Source organism: Geospiza fortis, unplaced genomic scaffold (assembly GCF_000277835.1).
Source record: "Geospiza fortis unplaced genomic scaffold, GeoFor_1.0 scaffold104, whole genome shotgun sequence".
In the NCBI taxonomy this organism is placed as follows: Eukaryota; Metazoa; Chordata; class Aves; order Passeriformes; family Thraupidae; genus Geospiza; species Geospiza fortis.
Genome location: NW_005054325.1, coordinates 7,042,342 through 7,051,273, shown reverse-complemented (window position 1 = coordinate 7,051,273; position 8,932 = coordinate 7,042,342). Strand labels below are relative to the sequence as shown.

General features: G+C 39.3%; 1 protein-coding gene across 1 annotated transcript in view; it reads left to right on the top strand.

Annotated features, from left to right (window-relative positions):
- HIVEP1 (HIVEP zinc finger 1) overlaps window positions 1-8,932 on the top strand; it is a gene marked incomplete at its 5' end in the record, with an annotated part of 51,468 nt that overhangs the window by 36,007 nt on the left and 6,529 nt on the right.

Below are 8,932 nucleotides of genomic sequence, written 5' to 3'. Positions count from 1 at the left end.
TAAGCTATAAGGGAAAAGAAAAATGAATGCACTTGCTTCCATATGACAACCACTGGCAGAATAAGCGAATCATCTTGAATCTAATTCTAAATAATGCTGGGAATATGACTCAGCTGCTGTGATTCAGTAGTGCACTAGGTAGAAATTTTTGGCCTTCTTCAATGTACTCTTTTTTGTAAGCAAAAAATGTGTCTCCCTTCACAATTTGAGGTACCAGATAAATAAGACAGAAGATAAGCAGCAGGGCAAATTACTGTATTTTTCTTACAGAGGAACAATTTTTATTAATATTTTCAGTCTTCATATGACAGAAAAATTGTCACTTTTTTAAGCAGTGTTCTCTAGCATTTGACATTTTTGTGAGTTCTGTAAACGACAGGTGAACAGATATTTCCACTTACTAGAAACTGAAAACATTTTATTGATTGATAAATTGATATTCCCAATTGCATGCATTAAAAGTTGCATTTGTGATTATAATGCAATGGGAAATGTTTCAAATTTAACTGAATTTTCAGTAACATGGGGTCAAATAAAGCCACTTCAAACATTTGTTGAAAGAATGCTTTCCTCTGACTTCAAGACTATTTGATTGAGAAAGAGAGAGGCTTTCCCTTTTTACATATCATGTACAGGCATGTTTGACCATAGCATAAGTATATTATATATGCCCTGAAATATGTTCTTTGCTCAGCACAGTAATTACCTAATAAATGAAATACCCTATTTTGGAAAAAAAAAAAAAGCACAGACACATACAGGATTTGTTACATAATCCTTGAAATTCTTAATGGAATTTAATTTTATGGCTGCAATGCCTATTTTTTTTTCCACGAAACAGAGGATGTAGGACTTCTTTCTTTAACTGGAGCCCCAAACCAAAAAAACCACTTGGTGATAAAACCCTGCCTTTTCCAAAGGATCTGGCTCAGGTACCCATAGCAAAACCAGCAGTGCAGCACAAAGTTCAGCACTAGAAACCTATCCAAGAATCAGGATAATTAAACCCCTGATAAAGGTGCATTTGCTGCAGCCAAACCAGTCCAGCCTCTCCAGTTGCTGCCGAGCACAGGGCATTTACAATTATCCATGGAAATTCAGCGAGCAACCCTGCACTTCAAAAATGTGATTTCATCAGTTTGCTCACTGGGCCAACCATGAAGGTTTTTCTCATGATAATTCAGAATCTTTTTTGTCAGCCTATTTTTAAGGCAGAATCAGGAGGGGGAAAAAAGTGTGATGTATTTGCATGTGTGTTTTTTGTTGTGTGGGTCAGTTGCCCTCTCTGAAATCCTGAACGTGCTAATTTTAGGCAGTGTTTGAATCAGCTTCAACCACCTCTTTGGCTGCCCTTTCCCCAGGGCAGAGCAGCAGAGCTCACACTGGGGCCAGCACCCCTCATGCCAGGTCTGGGCTCCAGGGACAGCCCTGGCAGCAGTGTGTCACCCACAAAGGGCTGTGGGTACTGAGCTGCACTTGTGGCGTTACATCTTTGATGCTTCCACCCCTCCTCCCTCTGGCATGCATTACTGGCACAGCTGTGACACATATCCTTCAGATGTTTTAAAAACCAACGGCTTCAAATGCTTAAATGTTTGGGGTTTGGTTGTTTAAAATGTTCTGTCTCTTAGAGAGTGATCTGTCTATTCCCATCGCTTTCCTCAGCTGGAAAGCAACGTGAGAAGCAGTAGAGGAAGGTGCAGAAAATCTGATAAGAAATAATTATGACCTCAGAAAAAAAAAACCTTCTTCCTGAAGACTGTGTGAAATTGGCCTGTTTCCTGACCTGTAGGATGTCTGTCTGTCTATCTGTCAGTCTCCACCTAATTCATTATCTGAACATTTGGAATACTGATTATTCTTATGGTAAGAGAAATGTCTGCACCTTTGCTTAAAATAACTAAGCTGTATGTCTTCCACTAGAATTCCACTTTGAATTAGAGAATTTACCCAGAAATTTAAGAAAGCCACGAAAGGAATTTGCTGGTTCCAGTCTTTTGTAGCTTTTTTTTTAAAGTCTGGGTAATCACAGTTATTTGAATATACAATTTTTTAGATTCATATGAGGAGCCAGCTGTGACCGACAGCAGTATAGATTAAATGGATGCAAACTGAACCAGGAGAGCAAACTCATGCACAATCCTGAGCACAGGCAGGCACACACACACAGAGTCTGTTTTTTCAGTAATCTGAGAAGCTGAAATTTTGTTGTGCTGTGGTGTCTCAGGAAAAAAGAAAGATGCTCTCTAGCTGTCTGAGACTGTATGTGATCAGAGCTTTTAACATAGCATTCTTTGTATTTGGACTTGTCATCATTTGGGTATTAGTAAATGCTTTCTGGCCTGGGTTTTTGTATTCAAAACGATTCCCTCATCCATTTATCTTTCATCTTCTGTTCTGTGGAATGTTCTTGTCACCAAAATACAGGGTTACAATGTGAGGAATGTTAATATCTGAATTAAATTGTCAGAGGAGGTGAACTGTTTAGTGTGACAGACTGCAACTGGGGATATCCTCTTTGGCCCTGCTCACACGCTCACACAACATTTTGCTATCTAGTCTTAAAAAAAACCAATAATATGTGTTCAAATTACAACAGTTAAAAACTTTGAACTTGTAATAAGCTAAAGTATGAATGGTATGGTATGTCTGAGTAAACTTGCACAAGAGAATTTCTTGATAATGAAATCAGTAGATGGGCAGAACATTTAAGGGGTTTCTCTGCAGAAATTCTATCCAAAAATTTTCATTATTTTTACCAGTAAAAATACATAATTGTCAGTTTCAGATACATGTTTATAGATATTTACACACATGCATATTAAGAAAATACTTTCATTTTCTGCAGTATTATTGCCACAGTTCTAAGCTAATTAGCTATATGTTATTTACAATAGATTTTAAGTCAGTTTCAATGGCTCTTCACTAGCTTAATCATGACTCAGTCTATTTTCACTGAATCTGCATTTAAGAAGTGAAAATAAATGAAAAGCCTTGCAATAATATCCTCCTTTTACAAAGAGAATGGAAGGCTGGTTCTGTGTAGTTTACAATAATTATTTAATTTTTTTTTTTTGTTAATATCAGTGTCTGTTTTTCAACTAGATGTACATTAGGCATGCTGAAGCCCTACACCCACAGCCTGACACTAGACTACCTTGTGCTAGGTTTGATTTACAATATACAAATTACTTAAGAAGGTTTAGGTGTAAATAATCTCTTCAAGCAGAGAAGATGCTCTTACTTTTTGGTGTAGTTTCACTTCATTACTTTCTGTTATCTTAGGAATGAAAGTCAAAAACCCACAGATTTTCTTCTTCTCGTTTCTGAGGAGCCCTGGTGATCACCAGTCTGAAGTTAACCCAGTAGATGTCACTGTGAGTCCTGTAGAGCAGTGGACAGTAGCTGAAGCAAGACTGAAATCCAATAATTGATGCCTATGAACAGGCCTAGAATGACAGGAGGACAGCAGGGTTGGGTACAGATGCTGGCATTGTTTAACCATATCTTTTTTACTGCCCTTTAAATTCGTGTGGATGGCTGTGGAAGGATCTGTTGCAAGTCTAATACAACGGGTGAAAGGCAAGTCTAAGTTGTAATTGTTTAGAAGAATAGAGTGAATTATGACACACAGACCTCACTTTCTGATTTATGATCATATTATGACATGCTGAAAAATACTTCTGCCTTTCTTGCCATAGTCTTGAGACTCTTGCCATTTTTTCTTGAGTTTGATGGAGAATATATAAAATACAGAATGGATGCTTTATTTTTAAATGCTTTTATGTAAATGCCAATCCATAACTGAAGATACTTCCAGAACTTGAGACAATGAACACTGCTTTGTATTACTCAGGTGCTAAAAGCCAATACATGTAATAAATTTAGATTTAGATACTAATAGATAGTGAATAGATACTTAGTAAAGTCTGCATAAGTAGAGCTAATGGCAGTCATATAGTTATCTACATAACTGCACATTTCCTTAGGAATCTGTAAAACTGAGCAGTCCAGCCTTGTATTTTCAAGCTGTTCTTGTCTTCCTGCCACTGAAAGAATGAAAATGAACATTTTTCTCTTTATGTGACAATCTACTTAAATATGATTAAGTTGTAACTAAATGTGACAAAGTTACAAGCTTTTGAACTTCATCACTGGATTTGGTGCAGAAATTGCTGTATCTGTAGCAGGTCCTCAGTAAGTCAGGTCATGTGGCAATAATACTGCAATTAAAATTAAAAACTGTAAGTTGAGGTTCTGAAGAACCTTTATTTTAGTACTTTGCAGTATGATGATAATTAGATGGCTGTTGTTAAAACCGTGTACTGTAAGGATTCCTATAGGAAAAACTTCTAATAAAATTAAAAGTCAAAGTACATAAGGAGACATATGTTTCAATTACCCGATTCATAGCATCCTAACTATGGAAATAGCAGTATGTGGACTTACTAGCCGCAGGCACTTCACAAATGGACATGTTAGGATGCTGATAATTCCAGCTAATGCTATTGTGCTAAAGAACTTGGAGTTCTTTCTTTTCTGCTCTGGGGTAAAATGTCACTATAACAGAGCCTTGTCCAAGAAGCTTAACACCAACACCACAAACATGGTACAGAGCTGACCAGCTGAGGACTGGAATAAATGAAGGACTAAGGTATTTTTGCCTATGATTTGTGGACACTTCAATACGCAGGATAAAAACTTCCGTTTTCTTAAAAATAATTGTAGCTGGCATGTGAACAAAATCCTCAGTCAAAAGTTATGTCCATGTTTCTGTTAAGCCTTTACTTCCAGCTGTTCCTAATTTTTGCAGAGTTCAGGTCTGTAAAATTCACTTACTCATGTGAAGTCCAGGAAGAAGAAAGAGTCTTTCTAAGAATTTAAAAGATTGCAGCAGTTGACAGAGGATGAAAGGCATCACCTACTCTTCCAAAAAGACTCTTTGTAAAACATTGAGGCTCTCTTGAACAGTTTGTCTGTTAAAATGGGGAGAGTTGAGTTACAAATTCGAAAGAGAAGTAGCTTTCATAAGCCTTCACTTAATAGTGTGATACTTTTTCCTGTTTTCTTTTTTAAAAAAGAAACTGAACTTTCATGCTGAAAGCCATTTCTCCATATGTTAGGAGCCTTTAAATTTATGATACATCCTTCATTTGAAAATACCGTACACCATTTTACAACCTCATACAAAGTTAAACACAGAAGTAATTTTGTTCCCACTGGAAATTGAGTCAGTTTTAGTTATATGTATGTGTGTGTATATATATAAGCTACATAAGCATATGGTTATAATTGTGCATAGTTCAAGATAGGAAGCAAAGAATTAATCTTTCCCCAATTAAAACTGCCAAGGAACTTTAGTAGGCAGGGTACAATTACCAGAATGGGATTGGAGCCAATACTGCTTAGTTAAAAAGACACTGCTTGGAAGAGAATCTTCCACCACAAAGAATGGTCACAGCCTCAGCCTGATGCCTCCTTCAGAGGAGACCCATAACCCTGCCTGGGTCTTTTAAAACTTCAGCATCAGGTCCTCTTGAACTTCACAGCAATGCTTAGTGGGATCACTGATTGGGAAAGCCTGCGCACCTCTTGTTTCAGCAAATGTGCACTCAGGTATAAAAGCCAGAGCAAAGCATTCCTTTGTGCATTGCCAGAACAAGCAAGTCAGGAATCTTATTTTTTACTCATCTGATGTTGCAAAGCAGTGTGGGAGTAAGGGAACCACATTCATCGCTGTCACCTCGCCTACACTGCAGGCTCTGGCTCCAGGTAAAACCACACTCAAATAGAAGCTGGCAAATGCACAAAGGGTGGAGGTAAACAGGGAAACAATAGAGGGAAATGATATCCCATGCAGTCCTGCATGTAAGGAATCTGTGTTCCAAACACAGTTTCCCTTTCTCTTTCCATGGCTTTGTTGTAGAAAGCTGGGATGTATGCAGAAAATTCCTTCATAAGCAGCATCTGCTGCTAAATCCGGTAGCATTTTAAAATGTTGATGTGAAAGAAGATGATTTCTTCTAAATCATTGTTTGCACATGTATTTTCCTTGCTTTACAAATGCATCAAGTCAGTCTAATCACTTCAGGTAATTCCTCCTGCCAGTAGAAACAACCATTCATGATTGACATCAGCTTTAATAGAAAATGTGATTCATGTGGAGAGAGGGAGAAAAAAGGCAAGAATCAGTAGGATTTCATAGAGAATAGTTATGTGACATTGGTAAAGAGAATGAATTTAAGAGCGAGTCCAGAGTGAATTCCAAGACTTTGCAATGTGCCCTGCATTATTTAAAGCGTTGCAAGAAAGCTGTAGGCCACCCTTTAGATGTGACACATGGAGAAGTCTTCAATATCTGTTACAGAGGCATTGAGGAAATCACAGAATATTCTGAGTTGAAGTGACCCACAAGGATCATTGCAGTCCAGCTCTTAGCCCTGCACAGCACCATCCCCAAGAGTCTCACCATGTGGCCGAGAGCACTGTCCAAATGCTTCTTGAACTCTTTTAGGTTTGGTCCTGTGACCACTTCCTTGGGGAGCCTGTTCCAGTGCCCAGCCACCCTTTGGGTGAAGAACCTTTTTCTAATATCCAACCTGTCCCTTCCCTGACACAACTTCAGGCCGTTCCCTTGGGTCCTGTCACTGGTCACCAGAGGGAAGTGTCTGTCCCTCCTCTTCTCCTCACAAGGAAGTTGTAGCCTGTGATGAAGTCTCCCCTCAGTCTCCTTTTCTCCAGTCTGAACAGACCAAGTGACCTCAGTCTCTCCCTGTAAGGCTTGCCCTCAAGGCCCTTCACCATCTTTGTTACCCTCCTTTGGATGCTATCAGCTTGATATCTTCTTCATATTTTGCCTCCCAAAACTGCCCCCAGCACTGGAGGTGAGGCTGCCCCAGCTGAGAGCAGAGCAGGACAATCCCCTCCCTTGCCTGCCTGGCCATGCTGTGCCTGGTGCCCCCCAGGACAGGCATGGCCCTCCTGGCTGCCAGGGCACTGCTGACTCAGATTCCACTTGCCATTGACCAAGTGGAATATTAGACAAGGTCCCTTTCCAGCCTCTCATTCCCCAGTCTGTCTGTACATCCAGCGTTGTTCCGTCCAAGGTGCAGGATCCAGCACTTTCTCATGTTGAATTTCATACAGCTGGGGATTGCTCATCTCTAATCTGTCACGGTCTCTCTGCAGGGCCTCTCTGCCTTCGAGGGAGTCAACAACTCCTCCTAGTTTTGTATCAGTTTTTGCTCAGTGTCCCTTCCAGTCCTGTGTCCAAGTCATTAATGAAGATTTTGAAGAGCACAGGGCTGAGAATGGGGCCCTGTGGAACCCCACTAGCGACAGGTTACAAGTCTAATGTCACCTGATTCACTGTAACCATTTGAGCCTGACCTGTGAGCCATTTGTTCACCCATCACATGATGTGTTGTTTATCCAGCTGTGAGCTGGACATTTTATCCAGGAGGATTCTGTGAGAGACACTATCAAAATCTTTACTGAAATCCAGAAAGGTTACATCAGCTGGCTTCCCTTGGTCAACTGCATGGATTACCTTGTCATACAAGGGAAATCAGGTTTGATAAGCAGGACTCTCCTCCCATGAAGCCATGCTGGCTGTGACCAACGGCTGTGTTGTCCTCCAGATGTTTTTCAATACCTCCTGGGATAATCCTCTCCATAACTTTACCAGGCACAGAAATGAGACTGACTGGTCAATAGTTTCTGGGGTCCTCTTTCTTGCCCTTCTTGAAAACTGGGGCAACGTTAGCCAGCTTCCAGTCAGCAAGGACCTCTCCAGATTCCCAGGACCACTCAAAAATCAAGAGAGGCCTTGCAATGACATCAGCAGCTCTTTAAGTATTCTCAGATGAATCCCATCAGACCCCATAGACTTTAGGTGTCCAGCTGGAGTAGCAGTTCCCACGCAACTTCAGAGTCAACTGGGAGTTTATCATTCTCACAGCCATGGTCCTCCAGCTCAGGGCACTGGGACCCTCCTCGCTTGTCTTTGGTATTGAAGGCAGAGGTAGTTGTTTCCATTCAGAAATCAAACAGATGTAGATTTTCTAACATGTTAGATATGCTTGCTTTGCAAGTTACTGAAAAAACACTGTTTATATGAAGAATGGAAATGACAGAATTATAGAGAAAAAAATACCAAAAACATTTAGTCAGTGCACATGTTGTTGTTAATAATATCTTTAACAATCATACTTGCCATAATTTTGGAATGGAAGTTAATGAATTAATTTTTCCACTAAAATGTATTTTCTATTTTTAACAGCTTTGTCTGTGGATGAGAATTATAAATTAAAACTATTTAAAATTCTGATAAATATTTTTGTTAGGATCATTCCAATGACCTGGAGGATTTGGGGTATTTTTAATAACATGTCTGACATGTTCACATCTGCTGTAGTAAATGTAAGAAATCTAGTTTCCATATTTAGCTAATGTACAAATTATTGTGTAGGCAAAGAGGGGGAAAGTCATTACAGAGGGATATTTCCAAAGAAGCAATTGCATTGCTCATTTGAAACCATAAAGGCTTATGATGGTGGGTAACTTACTGAAAGCTAGCTCAGTTGAACCCATTTATTTCATCTGGAGTTCTAAATGTTTGTTTTGGTTTTGGTAACTTAGCAGCCTAAAGTATAGGCAGTATATTCAAATTCTTTTAAGGGTCTGATTTTTTCAGAATTGTTCATTTTAATGGTAAGTTGCTGTGTAAGTAAGTAAGATGCTGTCCCCTAGAACAGTATCTCTGAGATTTTATCTAACCAGACATCTTTGGTTTTACAGAGCCAAATTATTTTTATGCAGATATGTTTTTTTGGACAGCTCAAGAGGCAGACCTTTAATCAAATACAAAATATTAATGTATTCAAAGCATTTTGTCTTTTATAAAATGGTCCCAGACAGTCTGGCTTGGAAT